We start from the raw sequence: 18,686 nt of genomic DNA, 5'->3' as shown, positions 1-18,686 counted from the left end.
ACAGTGGTGTGCTAGTGCTTAAATCTGAGCCTGGCCCTAATTACTAAACTATTATATATGTATACAGTGAGATCACTCCAGACTGAAGCTCCAGAAGCAATTCATGGAATGGCTTCATGACCCTTTGAACTTTTATAACTTCTTGTCCACTGTCTTAATTCACCCCTTAGAATACGTAGAAAATCTATAATGAATTAGGAATTGATCCATAATTAGGTTCTGTCATTATTTCTTTCATTAATAACTTTCCTCTATGTTTAATCATAAAGTAAATTTTCTCATCAGATTTTCCTCATTATATTTTTACATCCACCAGGATAAACTGTGATTTTTAAAGAAAACAGTTTTTAATAAAAGTCTCCTTTATTCTCTTATACATTTCAATATAAGAATTCCTTAAATACTCTATATATGCTAGAATACAATTGTATCTGTAGCAGACAATGTGAAAAGCCATCCAAAACCTATTTCAATCAAGCAATAGTTTGGGATTTAGCAGCACAGTTTATGTGCTTAATAATTTGGAGAATATTAAGATTTAATAGACCAACCATTGTATTTGAAACTATTACTTTGAATTATGAGGTAAGCCACAAAGATTGAAAGAAAAGGAGCAGACTCAACTTATAACCATGTGTCTTGAATATTACAAAAGTATATGTATGCATTGACATTTTTATACAGATACTAATATCTATATGATGTCTGAATTTAGATTGGTATAAACCTGTTTTCTATAGATTTTCCTTTGTTATTTACACTAAAACACAGTACAGTGATGATGAGAAAAAGGCCATATTTGCTGAGAGATGTCTTCCACTTTTGCATATAAGTTGTCCTAGTGAAAAAACTCTAGTACTATTGATAAAGGAAGATGGAGCAAGCTGTCATTCACTTAACATTGAGAATAGACTGTCGTCTTCTCCCACAGAACAGTACCCAATTATTAACTTCCTTCATCTCTTTCACAGAATATTAGTACAACTTTCAATCTTTTTTTTTTTTAATTTTTCAGAATTCTGTAAGAGTTTTTTACATCATGCTTTGTCCTTACACACATCTGCATCCATTTACACTGTCCACCTTCTAGGTTCCCTGTAAAACAGCTTAATTTATAATTTTCCAGTACTATTTCCTTGGTTTTTTTTATCTTTTCCACTTGTGTACGAATTGCAACAATGGGACAAAAACCATAAGAAAGGACAAACAAGAATGATTAAAAGGAAAAGTGTGTTTCAACAGGAACATCAGGAAGTTCAACAAGGAGAAGTGCAAAGTCCTGAAGCTGGAGAAGAACAACCCTATCCACCAATATATGCTGGGGGCGATCCAGCTGGAAAGCAGCTTGGCAGAAAAGGATGTGGTGGTCCTGGTGGACATCAAGTTGAACATGAGCCAGCAATGTGCCTTGCCACAAAGAAGGATAATGGTATCCTCAGCTGCATTCAGTAAAGTGTTATCAGCAGGTCAAGAGAGCATTTGTTCATGACTGATGAGGTCACACCTCGAGTGTTGCATCCAGTTCTGGACTCCTCAGCACAAAATAGACATAGACATACTGCAGAGTCCAACAAAGGACAACCAGGATGGTTAAGGGACTGGAGTATCTCACATACGAGTAAAAGTTGAAAGAGCTGGAACTGTTTAACCTAAAGAAGAGAAGGCTCAGGGGCTATCTTACGAATGTATATAAACACCTGAAGGAAGAATGCAGAGAAGATGTGACTAGCCTCTTTTCAGTGGTTCCCAATGACAGGACCAGAAGCAATGGTCACAAACTGAAACATGGGAGGTTCCATCTGCACATGAGGAAACACTTTTTTTTTTTTTAACTTTGAGGATTACTGAGTACTGGCACAGGTTGCCCAGAGAAGCTGTGAACTCTCCATTTGTGGAAATACTCAAAAGTTATCTGGACATGGTCCTGGGCAATTTTCTCTAGGTGGTCCTACGTGAGCAGAGGGGTCGGACTAGATGATCTCCAGAGGCCCCTTTCAACCTCAACCATGCTGTGATGCAGTGAAACTAATGTATAAAAGGATGCAAAAGATAATGGATATAAAGTATTAGTGAAATAATGAAAGAATAAAATCCTAAACAATCAATCACCTTTCCTATAAATTTAAGTTACCCAGAAGAAAAACAGAAGAAGTAAATGCAGCAGTGTGAGAATCCAGTAAGGACATTCTTCCAGGAAGAAAGGAGAGATAACATAGATGTATTCTTCCAGCATTATGGAAGAAAATGAATTTAAGAAAAAAAAAGGAGATATATATATATATACTGAAAGAAGTTATTAGGAATGTAATTGTGAACAAGACTCAAAGTTTAACTTGTTCACACAACAAGAACAAAATTTTTAATACGAGACATAATTTCAGTGTTAATTGCACTACACTTTTCTTCTTCCAATAGTAAACTTTTGGACATTCGTTTAGGTGATAGAGTATTCTGTCCTGAATAGAGTTTTGAAAGCCAAATGGTAGCTAACATATGACTGCTTACCAGAAATCACAGTGATGTGAAGCTGAAATAACCTCTGTGTTTTGAGAGATTATACTTTAAATGTTCAAGACCTAATAGTTACCCCAACCGATAAAGTCAGTGGGAGACTTGCTGTTGACTTCAATGTTCATTAATACAAGCCATTGGCAAAGAGCAGGATCATTAAGCTGCAATACTCAGAAAGACTAATTTAATACAGGCTATCCTTTACTCCTAGTGCTATACTCTTCTTCACCTCAAGAGACCCACTGTACTCTTACAAAAATGTTCAAGTCACTAAATATGTATTACTGTAAATAAACATTTTGCAATCTGACCCTTATAAATAGCTACGAGAAATAACTTTATTAATCAAAATAATGTTATGACATTTCAGACTATTTTCCAGATCATAATTATACAGAAACTTCAGGCTTAGAAGAAAAACATGTGAATCAGAAACAAAATAAAACCATACTTTTGTTGTTTTTAAAGCAAATATTCTATGTAAAAAAAAGAAGGAGTTGTGTTGGAAAAGCAGGAAAATCATATGCAATCCTGAATGACGTTGTAATTTGTGATACTCAGACTTCATAACTCTTTCAGAGGTATAAGAACTATTTGTTTAGCTCCAGGTCATTGCCTTTCAAGGCAATTTTTCAAAGGCCTTAAAGTTTAATTCTGATGAGGTAGAAATAAATAATCTCATTAGTACTGAAATGAGAATATTGAAATAATTACCTGTATATTCAAAACTGATATTGAACACACATATGCATGTACCAACTTCGCAAAAAGTTATATATATGAACATCTGTTAAACATAGGTCTATAATCTTTTTCAGATATAATAATTTGCATTGTAATTTGGATATATTTTCTATTTTTCACATTAGAATAATGAACAGTGATTCTGTGAATAAAAATAATGTTGGTTTTTTTTTAATCCTACAGTACTTCAGAGTGTTTGTCTTATTGACTAGCAGAATATTTACTCTCCATCCAGTTTTGACTGATGCATATGCCTTTGTTATTATCCTCCTTACTTCCTTAGGGTCAAGGAGTCTCTCCATCTTACACAACCAAATAGAATATAAATGGAGATGCAACAGAATATTGCAAAGAGTTCTAGAAAAAAAAAATACTTTATGCTTAAGCTAAATACGTATTATTTAATATAATAAAGGAAAGTAAGTACATAAAATTAGTAGCTTAAAAATCCATTGTTACATCAATTTAGAGCAATATAATTACAACAATATATAGGAAATTGCTAGAATTATCCTTCCATGGAGAAAAAGATTAGAAATGGGGAAAGATTTATTAGGTTATCTAGTAAGTTCCTTCACCAAATTCTAGTGTAAGTATTTTTACCCAGCCTCACTTTAACTGACTCAAGGGCTGTAAAATTTCTCCACTTGAAGGGAATTTATCCTGTTGTTCAACAGCCTAACTGATCAGAATTGTCTTGGAGGCTTTACCTTAATAATAACTTTTTTTCACTGCTCACTTTTATTCTATTTCCTTAATTATGTGTCTAGGATCTATTTTGAGAATGTATGCACTTTATGCATATACTGTAAATATCTACAGACAAATTCAAATCCTTATCACTTACTCAGACCTTCTCATTCCCCTTTCTCCAGTCATCAAGTTTTTAATATGATTATTTAAGCTGAGATATCAAAGAAATAACAACAACAGCAAAAAAGATGTCCATAGAAAGGTCATACTAAGGGTAATGGGAGTAGGGTACGTGTTGAAATCCCTTTTCTTTTATGAAAATAAAGATCTAACCAAATGGTCCAGAAGTTCTGAATATTTTACATGTGTGTGTGTGTGTTGGTTGTATAAAGAATTTAACCCTTTTATCAATATATGAGAAACAACTTACGTAGCTTGAGTTCTAGAAGTCAGTTCAACTGCCTCAGTGTAGACTATCTAGCATCATTTGAGATTACCTAAGTTATTTTTTTTCAATCTGTTAGTCCTAACATGCCAAGGTCTCCTGTGAGTACTTTATATCTAACAGCCATTATGGACCAAGACATCACAGATTTTCTCATGGTATTAGGCATCTATATGTAGATGACCAAATGGAGGTTAGTGACTATAGATAGGATTTTCAAAGACTAAAACGAATTCAAGTTTAGAATACAAAATATTGCTTTTAAGTCAGTGCTGTAGGTCTGCTTATGTAGGTGTTTAAACAGATATATAACAAGATATTAATATAAACTTATTGAAAATAGTCTTTATCATCATGACTTTTTTATAATTTTTGTTCAATAATGCTTCAGTCAGTGCTGTATTACATTTTTCCCATCACTACTAGAAAATACTTTCTGGGCTGGTAAATAGTTGCCAGATTTCACATACACTACTTTTTGTAGAATATTAGAAGGCAGATGAAATTTCAAAGGCATAGTAAAGATCTATGAACTCCGCTTCCAACAGGAGTCTGGAATTTGGAATGTTTTACTATCCCTCCAGGTATCTTAAATTCACACAAATGCTCTGACGTTAGAGCAAATAATCAGTATATATACACAAAACTCATATCTGAAACAATTGGTAGGTAAGCATGTAACTCCTTCCATCAGTCTTTCCAGAAGAAGTTGGTTATAGGTATTGATAACCAAAGCAAGACTTCTTATCTTGATTCAAAACCCACCAAAGTTAGTAGACGTCACTAGGATTTAGAGTAGAAGTAAAGATAAAAACCAGTTCTAATGAAAATATAAGAAGTATAACTTTTTAATTGTGACACTCGGATTAATCTAAGACACTGAATACAATTTTAATGGATATCTTCCTTTGCAGTCTTGAAATTAAAACAAATGCTTCTTTGCAATATGTTCAAAAAGTCAAGCAATATTTTATAGTAGTAAACTTGCAGTATACATTATCACACTAATATTCTAAGATACTATGCTATGCACAAATTCATTGTTACTATAAGACAATTTCCATAAGGAAGATAAACACACAATTTATTTTAATGTGTAAATATTTATATACAAAAGTAAAATTCATACAGGCATGGAAGAAGAAAATAAATAAATAACAAGCACCAAATACTTAATCTCCTTTTGACATTTAACTTAGATGTGCATCAGCTTACAGACCCAGATCTCAGAAAATGTCCATATTCTCTACATATATACTGAAGGTGTCTGTGCCCTGAAAGACTCCAAAGAGAGATTCTATCCAGTTATTTTAGTAAAATACTTCTAATTTGCATGTTAGAATAATCTATTTAGCCTAAATTTTAGATGGGCTGCCTGACCACCTGAAGGCACCTCTCTGACGCTAAACTACAAATGAAAGCTGGGTAAATGAGCTCTTAACTTGAAGGATAATCATGCTATTGCACAAGTAGATCATTCAAAGCCATATTAATATTAGATGCAGATTTAATATAATTTGAAGTATTTTCTAAAGTTAATTTTGAAGTGTTATGTCTAGCCTGTTATTTTGTGGAATTTAATTGATTAAAGACATTATTTTGACTTAGATAGTGTTTCATTATCATACATGTGTTTTTAATAGCACAACGTAAATTAGGTCAAATAAAAGCAATGATTTCTTTGAAAATGTAAACGTATTTGCTTCATTTGTGATAATATAATTTTATTTATTTACTTATTTGCTCCAAATAACAAAGAAAATACATTTAATCAGAAGAATTTCTGAATGTTTCATACATACAATGAAATAATCAGCATTATTGGGCATGCTTTACACAGGCGTTGGAGTTTAATGCATTGAATATATTAATTTTGAATAATTATAGATGCAGCTCTCATACAAACAATAGAGTAAAAAGAAAAATCCAGGGCATGAGTGGGATAATGCTGTTCAAATGAATGCAGTTGCTGTGTGCCTTGGCAAACATGAATAAAAGGTTAAAAAAACCGAACCAACCAAACAAACAGAAAAATCCCTCAGAACAGAGCAAATAGCAAGCAGAAGACAAAATGCTGCCAGAAAAAAAAGAAAAATAAAACAACTCATAGGCAATAAAGATACCTCAGTTTATTGCTCCCTTGATCTTCTGGTAAAACAAAACCACAACTGTTATTACTGGAAGTAAAACTTGGGCTACAAATTAGTCCCCACATTTAATCTAGGGACTTAATCTGGCATCTGTCGCAACTACTGCATCCCTGCAGTGTCACATATATAATAATTACAAGCACCTTCTCTTATAAACTCCATCTCTATTTTCTTTTACTGCATAGCTCGACAGCTATTTCACTTCAAATTCATCTCTTCAACTACATAGACAATCCAACCTCTTCATGTGGCTATAGCGTATAAAATTATCAGGGCAGTAGTTGTTTTATTTTACCACTTCACAACTTGATCACATATTTTAGAAGATTGAAATGAATCTGTGCCTTCACTTTCGTGTCCATTTTATCGAACTATTGACTCTGTTGACTTTATCATTCTTAAATTCCCTCTAGCCATGGTCCACTAGGATTTTTTGATGTTGGTATGAGTTCAGGATTTGACATTTAATGTATAATATATATGTAACCGATTGTGCTCCATGTACTCCGTTGATAATTACACTTAATTGAGATGTGTCTTTCCTATTTTAGAATAGTTATAGAAATTTAAACTAACTTATTGCATTGTAACTCCAGTTACATGCTGATGTCACCTAGATTTCTATTTCGCTCCTATAACCAATATCAATTTTGCTGTTGTGAAGTGGGCCTTATTTTCTACAGATAAAACTGTGAACACAACATTGTTTTCCTAGGTAAATACAGATTTTCAAGAATTTGTATTATTAGCTCCTCAACAGCTTAGAAGTATTTTTTTTATTGTACATTAAGAGTACACTTTTTTTTCCTGAAATTTATAAAATCTGTGATGAAAAAGCTTCACAGAAAAATAAGTTATTTTGTCTTACTTCAAAATTTTGTCATAATTGTAGCAGGGTTTTTAAAATCATAGAATTACTTTGGTTGCAGATGACCTTTAAGATGATCAAGTCCAACTCTTAACCTGACACTGTCAAGTCCAGAACTAAAACATGTCTCTAAGTGCCACATCTACACATCTTTTAAAAATGTCCAGGGATGATGACACAACCACTTCCCTGGGCAGCCTCTTCCAAAGCTTGCTAATTCTTTCAGCGAAAGAATTTTTTCTAATATTCAATTTAAACCTCCCCTAACACAATTTGAAGTCATTTCCTCTCATCTTATCTGTTCTTACTTGGGAGAAGAGACCAACACCCACATCACTACAACCTCCTTTCAGGTAGTTGTAGAGAGCAATGAGGTCTCCCTTCAGTCTCCTCTCCTCCAGACTAAACCTCAGTTCCCTCAGTCACTCCTCATAGGACTTGTGCTCCAGACTCTTCACCAGATTCATTGCTCCTCTTTGGAAGTGCTCCAGCACCTCAATGTTTTCTTGTTGTGAGGGGCCCCAAACTGAACACAGTATTCGACATGCAGCCTCAACAGTGCCAAGTACAGGGGCACAATCACTTCCCCTGCTGGCCACACTGTTCCTGATACAAGCCAGGATGCTGTTGGCATACTGTCAGTTCATGTTCAGCCAGCTTTTGACCAACACCTCCAGATCCTTTTCTGCCAGGTAGCTTTCCAGCCACTCTTCCCCAACCCTGTAGCATTGCATGGGATTGTTGTGACATAAGTGCAGGACCTAACACTTAGCCTTGTTGAATCTCATACAATGTCCTCGATTCACTGATCCATCCTGTCCAGACCCCTCTGCAGAGCCTTCCTACCCTCAAGCAGATCGACACTCCTGCCCAACTTGGTGTGATCTACAAACTTACTGAGGGTGCCCTTGATCCCCTCATTCAGATCACTGATAAAGATACTAAACAGAACTGGCCCCAATACTGAGCCCTGGGGAAAATCACTTGTGACTGCCTGTCAAGTGGATTTAACTCCATTCGCCATAAGTCTTTGGACCCAGCCATCTACCCAGTGTTTTTACCCAGCGAAGCCTGCACCTGTCCAAGCCATGAGCAGTTGGTTTCTCCAGGAAATGATGTGGGAAACTGTGTCAAAGGCTTTACTGAAGTCTAGGTAGACAACATCCACAGCCTTTCCCTCATCCACTAAGTGGATCATCTTGCCATGGAAGGAGATGAGGTCTGGCAAACATGACCTGCCTTTCATAAACCCGCACAGATTGAACCTGATCAGCTGGTTGTCCTGTACATGCCACATTGATGTCACTCAAGATAATCTGCTCCATAACCTACCCTGGCACCAAGGTCAGCCTAAAAGGCCTGTAGTTCTCTGGATCCTTCTTCCAGCCCTTCTTGTAGATGGACATTGCATTTGCTAACTTCCAGTCAACTAAGACCTCCCTAATCAGCCAGGACTGCTGATAAATGATTGAAAGTGGCTTGGCGAGCACTTCCGCCAGCTCCCTCAGTACCCTTGGGTGGATCCCATCCTGCCCCATTGACTTATGTGTGTCTAAGTGCTGTAGCAAGTCACTAATCATTTCCCCTTTGATTATGGGGGCTTCATTCTGCTCCTCTTCCCTGTCTTCCAGATCAGGGGGCTGGGCACTTAGAGAACAACTTGTCTTATAATTAAAGACAGAGGTAAAGAAGGCATTAAGTACCTCAGCCTTTTCCCCACCCTTTGTCACTATGTTTCCCTCTCCATCCAAGAAAGTGTGGAGAGTCTCCTTAGCCCTCCTTTGGTTGCTATACGTATTTATAGAAACATTTATTAATTGTCTTTTACGGCAGTAAACAGATTCAGTTCTAGTTGTGCTTTGGCCCTTCTAATTTTCATAAATTAGATTTTTTTTTTTTTTTCAAAAAACCTTCTTTTTTTTTTTTTTATCTAAGTTCCAGCCATAGCTCTCTATTCAACCAGGCCAGTCTTCTTCCTTGCCAGTTTGTCTTTTCGCATGTGGGGAAAACCTGTTCCTATGCCTTTAAGATTTCATTCTAGAAGAATGTCCAGGCTTCCTGGACTCCTTTGCCTTTCAAGATTTCCTTCAAACAGACTCTGTGAACCAGTCTCCTAAATGAGCCAAAGTCTGCCCTCCAGAATTCCAAAGTGGCAGTTCTGCTGACCCCTCTCCTTACTTTTCCAAGAATCAAAAAATCTATTATTTCATGATCACTGTGCCCAAGATGACCTCCAATCATCACATCACCCACAAGTCCTTCTCTATTTGCAAACAATTTTCTCTCCCATTTGCGTAAAAATCATGAGATTATTCCAATGTTTTCCTTAACATTTAACATCCAGCACAGTTCACTTGTGTTTTTCTTGCCTTGAAAATCAGCTACTAAAATATTCTGTGGTTGATTTACTTGACAAATCCTTTTGGTTAAACTTTAGTATGCATAGGAAACAGCTGTTCTGTTACTGACAATTAATAGAAAAGAACCCAAGTAATCCACAAATCATTATACTGTTTGGTGTTAGCCCTTTGCTGACAATCATCTATACAGTGAAAATCTTTTTTCCCAGGATGCTGCATCTTGTATAGCAGCACATAAACAAAGACTTCAGACTCATGTGAGGACATAAAAGATTGTGGCAATGCTATTTATAGACCATTCAGCCACATGTTGCTGAATGATTTTCCCATTATCTGCTTTGAATGGTCTATTTAACTATGAATATAGATTTTCAACATGCATGTAACATGCACGATGACAAATTACAATTTCATGTTCACAGGTGTCTTTGCTCATATATGCTTAAAATTTGACCATGATACTCTTCAATGCAAATGGATGTCATTTGTGCTAAATCTCGTAATCATTACTCTAACCTTACCAAGACTCAACATAAATGCTTTCCTTTAAAAAAAAAAAATAAATTGATCTTTCCGTCCCTCAGTACATTTTAATCTACATTTAGGACTTCTGAGATGACTTTTTTATCTAAAAAAGCAACCAAACACAACCCCCGCAACTGCCTGTTCCCCAAAATAAAAACTACAGTTTAGCTGTCAAGGCAGAGGTTTATTTACCAAAACAGATATGAGACCTGATCATTATGGAAATAATTAGTCTATTGATTAGCAGCTCTCTGGATCAGATCACCCATGTGTCCTTGGTGCTCAGGGTCACAGAATTCCTTTCTTTTCAGCTCCTTCTTTCTTCACTTCAGTGAATCCAGATCTTAGCATGAGCTTTTTTGTTTATAACCCTTACTATGTGGACTTACACACTGATACTGTTTGCTAACCTGTTAACACTCTTTTCAGATCTTTTTTTTTTAATACATGATTAGCAATCTGACCAGGTAAATTAATAAACAGAAGAAAATAATAAAATGCCTTATTTGACATTCTAACCCTCCAAACCTTTCCCCATTTACTTCTGTGTAATTTTTCTATAAGCTTATTTACCATAAAATTCCCAGCTGCTACAATGGATACTTATGCCAGTAAAATCAAGGTTTTAGCCTGGATCCTATTCACATTGTTTAAAAGCACTGGTGTTTGCTTCTAGCTTTTAGTTTCTGATACTACTCACCATAAAGTAAAACTCAGACCACAAATAAACTTTGCATATCACAATTCAAAGAAAACATCAGACTACTTCCCTATGAGTTTCAGGAAAATCTGATTGATGTAGTCTCTCACTATGAAAAAAAAATATTACTGATTTCCAAATTCCACATCCAACATAGTCTTCTGTGAGAACTACAATAGCCAATCATGAAGCCATCATTAAAGACCTATTTGATTTTATCAAAATCATCCCAAAAGCTGCCTTTACCCAAAGAGCACTTTTTTTTTTTTTTTTAACTGACTATTAAAGACTTATTGCACTGTCAAGGCATAAATATTTCTCAAAGAAACAGTCAAAACATCTGTGATCTCTCAGTCTAGGAAGAAAAAGAAGAAAAAGGAAAAAAAAAAAGTTTCTTCCCTCAAAGATTCAGATTTTCTCAGCACAAAATATGGGAATCCATTAGAAATTTGTTTTACAGTTGATTATATATTAACTTTTCCACTGTCCCTAATCCATCTATGTTTCAAACTACCTCTATTTCAAACTCTTCTCTGTTGAGGAGGATAATAACTCTCTCTAACTTCTCTCTGCTTTTCTTTTCTTTCTTGTCTTCTCATCTCTTTTCGACAGTCTTTTCTTTCAAAGATTGCCCAACTGTTACATATCCAAATAAACTGACAAATAAACTGTTCTTTAGACAACTCTTTAGAAAATTTCTGAGACAAGGCAAAACTATAGAGAAAGGTTTCCTTTTAAAAAAAAAAATCCTACAGCTACTGCTTACTAGCTTAGTTCTTCTATAACTAAACAATAATGTGACATGAGTATGTAAAGCCAAATGTTACTGTTGTTAATATCACTTATGATTCTCTACACATATAGAGAGATGCTAAGATCTTTGTGTGTATATGTGTATTTTAGTGGCTAGAACAAGAAGAGAGAGCTGCAGAGCTGATAGTCTCCATTGCTGGAGGCCTTGAGGAAAAGTCTAAGCAAAGATCTTGTAAATAGATGGTCATAACAGAATGGATTGCAGTATTTCCTAAAGTTCCTTCCAACTGCATAGTTCTGCATACTCGCCTTTGTGGAAAAATAAAAATGCATTACTTACTTATAAACCTGCTTCTTAGTGTTCCTTATAGATTATATCACACAGGTTCTCTGTTCATTTATCTGTAGAGTGACTTAAAATTCCTTTTAAATCAGCAGAAAAATCCTTCTGACCTCTATATTCTTTACATTAAGTGATTTTTTTTTTTTTATGTACTAAAATTTGATGAGGGGACAGTGCTCTAAAAGAATTTAGATAAGGAAATAATGTGAACTACTGTAGATCTGCAGTCTTCCCTAAAGTATGCATTTTTTTTTTACATGCTGAAATGGAAATAGGCATTAGAAATAAATATTCAAATTAAAAGACAGAACATATGAAATAAGGGGAAAAATACACAAAATCTAAGTGCTAATGCTGATGCTCAAAAAAAAAAAAAGACAAGTTCAAAATTTAAACAAGATTTCAAGGCAATTTGCATGTAAATTCAAAATGACAGTCTTTAAGATCCAGATTCAAATTCCATTAGACTATATTTATGCTCCATAAATACTATGTATTTATCCTAATGCTTGGAGGTGAACCTCTACAGATGCCATGGTAAATCCATAAGAGGGCCACAAAAATGATCAGAGGGCTGGAGCACCTCTCCTCTGAGGACAGGCTGAGACAGTAAGGATTATTCAGCCTTGAGAAGAGGATGCTCTGGAGAGACCTTGTTGCAACCTTCCAGTACCTAAAAGGGGCCCATAAAAAAAAAGATGGAGACAGACTTTTTAACAGGGTCTGTAGCAATAGCACAAGGGGTAATGGTATTAAACTAAAAGAGGGTAGATTGAGACTGGATTAAAGGATTTATATATTTTTTTTATGATGAGGGTGATGAAGCAGTGGAACAGGTTGCTCAGAGAGGTGGTAGACACCTCATCACTGGAAACATTCAAGGTCAGGCGGGATGGGGCTCTGAGCAACATAATCTAGTTGAAGGTGTCCCTTCATCTTGCAAGGAGGTTGGACTAGATGACCTTTGAAGGTCCCTTCGAACCCAAACTATTCTACGATCCTATGATTCTATGAACTTGTAAGTTCTCTTGACACCTAGGTATTGTGCTGCTAATTCATCATTTACATGAAAGCGTTTGTCCTGAGGAGCAGTCATGCCCCCCAGGCAAAGTGCTTCAGAGTGAACTGATTATATTTAAATTTAATAGCTCCCAACAAAGTTTTCACAGCCATCATTGATTATAAAAAAATATTTTTTCTATGTATATATGAGAGGTGGATGAGGGTGGAGGGGAAAGATACAGTTACAAGATCTTCAAAAATGTGAAAGTGGTGCCTTTAAATACATTTAGAACAGATATCTCATGTCCTTAGCATACCCTCTTTGGCATGAGAGCATGTGAATACGTTGCCTACTGGCAACAAATACTAGGCCAAAGTCCACTGTGACAATACCAGAGTATTCTGTAGGATAAAATACTCAAATTTATCTATCCTGCCTGTAAGCAATCTCTAAAGTGAAGTGCCCTGAAGAACTGTATAGTATGTTTTTTCTTGGTGGGAACTATCAGCGCAGACAAAGTCCAAGCAGTGTAGTAACTTATAAACATATGTGCAGCCAAGACACAAGGAAATAACAGGCAAAAAACACTTTGCGTACTTCATATGTCTCTACAAATATGAACATGAAAAATGTTCAAGAGGTGAAGTGATACAATTAATAAAGCAGCATATATGTTAATTGTGTGCTTTTCTCTTTACTTTTCTTAACAATGTTGTTGTGGTTTTGTTTAGTGAGGGGGGGCCCTAAGGTGGTAGCTTCTGTAGGAAACAGCTAGAAGTCACTCTCCTTTGTTCAGTGGACTAGGCCGGGCCTAGGGTGGACCCACTGCTGGCCAAGGCCAAGCCAATTGGTAGCAGAATGTTCCGTGATAACGCCTCTGTGATAACTTACTTAAGAAGGGAAAAGAGAAAAAAAAAAAAAAAAAAGAGAAGAGAAGATGTGAAGAAGCTGAGCAGGGGCAGAGGCAGAGAGGGGGAGGCGCGAGCCTTGTGGGCCTTGCAGGCCTCACCCTCTGGCCTCTCGCCAGGCTGTCGACTGGGCCCGACTTGGCCTGGCCCAACTGCAAGAAGTGGAGAGGAGATGAGATGGATGATGTGAAGAGATTCTGAGAGGCATCTGACAGCCTGTTGTGAAGAACTTTTCTTGTGAGAGAAACAGCTGCAGACACCAAGGTCAGTTAAGAAGGAGGGGGAGGAGTAATGTGGCTCCTGGCCAAGATTCCCCTGCAGCCTGTGGTGACGACCATGGTGGAGCAGGTTGTCCCCCTGCAGCCCATGGAGGTCCACGGAGGGGCAGAGATCCACTTGGAGCCCATGAAGGACCCCGCACCAGGGGAGGTGGATGCCTGAAGGCAGCTGTGGCCCGTGGAGGGCCCGCTGGGGCAGCCGTTCTGGACGGACTGCACTCCATGGAAGAGATGACCCACGCCCGAGCAGTTTCACTAAGGACTGCGGCCTGTGGCAGGGACCCCACAACGGAGCAGGGGAGGAATGCGACGAATTCTTCCCCCGATGATGAAGCAGCGGCATGAAACAACGTGTGATGAACTGACCGCAACCCCCATTCCCTCTTCTCACCTGTGCCGCTCAGGGAGGGAGGGGAAGGTAGTAGCGATAATGTTAAGCCCAGGAAGAGGGAGGGGTGGGGGGAGGTCATCTTGTTCTCTGTCTCATTCTCCTGCTGTTTGTAGTAATAAATGAATAGTTTTCCCCAAGTTGAGTCTGTTTTGCCCATAACAGTAACTTTAAGGATTTTCTCCCTGTCCTTATCTCAAACCTCGAGCCGTTTTTCTTATATTATCTCTCCCTATTCTCTTGGAGGGTGGGGGGAGTGAGAGAGAGACTGCGTAGTCTGGTCCCGATCGGGACTGAACTACGACAAATGTGAATGAAGAAATTCTCAGATACCACATTTTTAAGTGTTCATTTTTTTAAGTGTTCACATGAAGACATTTCTGGATTACGCCTGGCAGTAATCCTAAAGGTTCACCTTTGAAAATTGGTTAGGAAGACAAAAAGCAATTAACTGCTAATCAATCAAAGGTCATTTCTTTTCTTTTCTGATCTTGACTAGATGCTTCATCAAACATAAAAATAAAATTAAAAAAAAAACCCTAAGCATTGTCAATTAAGCTATTGACAGTGAGTATGTACGTGGTATGTTTATATTATTTATATTGATACCAAGTCTATGGAAAAATAGCGCTAGATTAAAAAAAACGGTGTTTTGTGCGGAGAAGCTGAATTGTCTATTTTCCACTTAGAAGCCAAAAGACTAAATTTGTAACTGATGTACAAATTTACATTAAAGCCTCTTCTCTTTTCTTATTTTCAGTTTGGCCCCCCAACTCAAAGTCTGAAGAATATATTTTTACCCATCATCTCCAAGCTGAACAGACACTATATTTGCCATTTACCTGTTAAGAGAGTGACGTAGTTCAGCCCTGATCAGGACCAGACTACGAAGTCTCTTTCTCACTCCCCCCACCCTCTGACAGGATAGGGGGAGATGATATCAGGAAAAACGGCTCGAGGTTTGCGATAAGGACGGGGAGAAATCCTTAAAGTTACCATCACGGGTAAAACAGACTCGACTTGGGGAAAAATACTCATTTATTTCTAAAACTAGCAGGAGAATGAGACAGGGAACAAGATGACCTCCCCCCACCGCTCCCTCTTCCCAAGCTTAACATTATCTCTACTACCTTCCCCGCCCCGAGAGGCACAGGTGGGAAGAGGGAATGGGGGTTGTGGTCAGTTCATCACACGTTGTTTCATGCCGCTGCTTCATGGTAGGGGGAAGAACTCCTCGCATTCCTCCTCTGTCCTCCCACCGGCCACACTCCTTTGTGAAACTGCTCCAGCCTGCGTCATCTCTTCCACAGGGTGCAGTCCCTCCTTATCTCAAACCTCAAGCCGTTTTTCTTATACCATCTCCCCCTATTCTCTTGGAGGGTGGGGAGAGTGAGAGAGAGAGACTGTGTAGTCTGGACCGATCGGGGCTGAACTACGACAGAAAGAGAAACATGGAAAGGGCTAGCTCTATTCACAGGTCCTTACTTATTTTTCTTCCCCTTCGATGTGTAAACTACATTGTGTTAAAATCACTTTAATGCTTATAGAGTAAAAGTACTATCTTTAAGAAAATTTTAAGATAAGTAATCGAAATTGGGATAATATAATCAGATCTCTGTAATACCAAATATCTTACTATGTCTTAAAACATGGAGGCTGATTTACAGTTCGTTTAAACAAAAAAGGATATCATGGTTCAATTCACAGTTTTAAAACAAATTTATTTATAGACACCATTAAATAAAAATCCCATATATAGTATCAGTTATTTTCCAAAACTTGCATAGTTAAATAACTTTTTTCACAGTTGTAATATGATACTTTTGCTAGTGTGTATCGCTGTACAGAACTATGTCAAACATGAGCAAGCAGATTCATAAAAACTATAAAAAGACAGACCTGCAAATGGTAAGAACCATTTTCTAGGTTGACATCCTGTACCACGTAGGCTATAGAATTTAGTAATTTTGGAAATTAAGGTACTGTACCACCTCCTCTTTCCTGCTCAGTTTCCACAGTTTGATTACGTATTGTTCTACTTCTTGACATTGCTGAGGAACCTAACATTTTGTAAAATGAAGTTTTTTAGATAATTAAGAGAGACATTTCCAAAGAAATATTCATGGAATCATAGAATCATAGCATCATTAGGGTCGGAAGGGACCTTCAAAGCTCATCTAGTCCAACCCCCCTGCAAGAAACAGGGACATCCCCGACTACATCAGGTTGCTCAGAGCCTCATCCAACTCAGCCTTGAATGTTTCCAGGGATGGGGCATCCACCATCTCTCCGGGCAACCTGTTCCAGTGTTCTACCACCCTCAGCGTAAAAAAAATTTTAAATATTTTTCTGCAGACAAATATATACTTTTCCAGTTCAAATAAAATGACAGTTTTATTTTGTTTTGGTTTGACTTTGTTTCATTTTTTTTTTTTAACAACAAAAGGAACAGAGATATTATCAGAGAACTTTAATGTTGACATATATCATGGCACGGCACAGGCCGGCAGGGTCCATCAGGTCAGGGCCTGGCATCCAGGGCCTGTCTTACTCTCCAGCCAGGAGCAGGGTGGCTGGGGAGCACCAGAGCAGCTGTGGGGCACCAGGGCAGCCCCAGCCCTGGGCATCAGGCACCTCTGTGGGGATGGGGATGGGCTGAGGCTGGGCTGGGCCACTGGGCCCAAGCCTGGACCCACAGAGTGAGGGCCAGGCACAGGCAGGGCTGTGAGGCAGGAAGGCTGGAGGTGGGGCTGGGCTGGGTGAGCTGCAGCTGACAGCAGCTCCCAGGGCCTGGGGAGGCCAAGCCACTGCCCCCACCTTCCCCCATGATATACATACATGCTGACCATGTAAATACAGACTGTGGCATCCTGTTGTTGCATGCTTGAAAGACATTGTCAAAACATCAAACCACCACCCAAACAATGGAACTTATCTTGCAAGCCAATTCCCGTTATCTTGCAAGCCAACTCCTGTTGTCCTGTGAACCTGAATGCAGAGCTGACTCTGAGAAATTTAGCCCTACCCCCACCCCCCCTGCTCCTGGCATGTGCCTAGAGATGGTAATGGGCATGCATATCACCCGGTAATGGGCATGCATATCACCGCTAGGTGAGGGGTGCAGCTGGCAAGCCAGCTCTTGGAATACAATGAATATGCAATGAAACGAACAATAAAAGGTTGAAAACAACCAACATAAAAGAGGGAACAAACATCAAGGGAATCCACATCGACGGAACCAACATCGGAACAAACATTGGACGAATCATTCCCCCACCAGGTGAACTGGACTGTCGGGATGCCGCAGCTCCGTTGTGGTAGCTATTGCAACTGAAACTCTTTTCTTTTCTCTCTCTTTCCTTTCTTTCTCTCTTTTCTGTTGCATTTGCTAACTTGTTCTCCGGTAAATAAAGTTACCTAGCGCTTGACTCCATTTTGAGTATTAATTCTGTTCCTGAGAATCTGAGCAAAACCACGCTCTGGTTTGTGAGAGGTTGGTCTAGCCGCCCGTAGCCTCCCAGACTTATCTGAGGTTGGCTAGAACGCAAGGGGACCTTCCTCTCATCTGAAACCGGAGCATGACCCATGCATGTTGACATGGTTTCCAGAAAATAAAAAGAAGCACCCAGTGGAAGGAAAAGAATAGAAAAGCACAACAAAGAGGAGACATTGGTCACCACTGACACTTGCAAACTCAGACTTAGGTAAGTTTTAGAGTATATGTGATGCCAAATGCACACCATTATTGTGCTCTTCATAAAAGAGTATTCCACTGCTAATAAAGTATCTGCTGTTACTACTGAGGTTCAATAAATAAGGGACATAAATTTACTTGCTATATCATTACCTAAAAATGAAGTGGATAATAAAAGTATAATTCCATTCTTATAAATTGAAAGGAATGGTTTAAGTATTTTAATTAGCAATTGACTAGATAACTACCACTATACAAAAATAAATGCCAATTAACATGCTAATTTTCGGCAATTAATTGATATCCAATCAACCCACTACACT

The sequence above is a fragment of the Chlamydotis macqueenii genome, chromosome 1 (genome assembly GCF_036417535.1).
Source record: "Chlamydotis macqueenii isolate bChlMac1 chromosome 1, bChlMac1.mat, whole genome shotgun sequence".
In the NCBI taxonomy this organism is placed as follows: Eukaryota; Metazoa; Chordata; class Aves; order Otidiformes; family Otididae; genus Chlamydotis; species Chlamydotis macqueenii.
The sequence above is the reverse complement of the archived record's forward strand: the minus strand, read 5'-3'. Positions refer to the sequence as shown.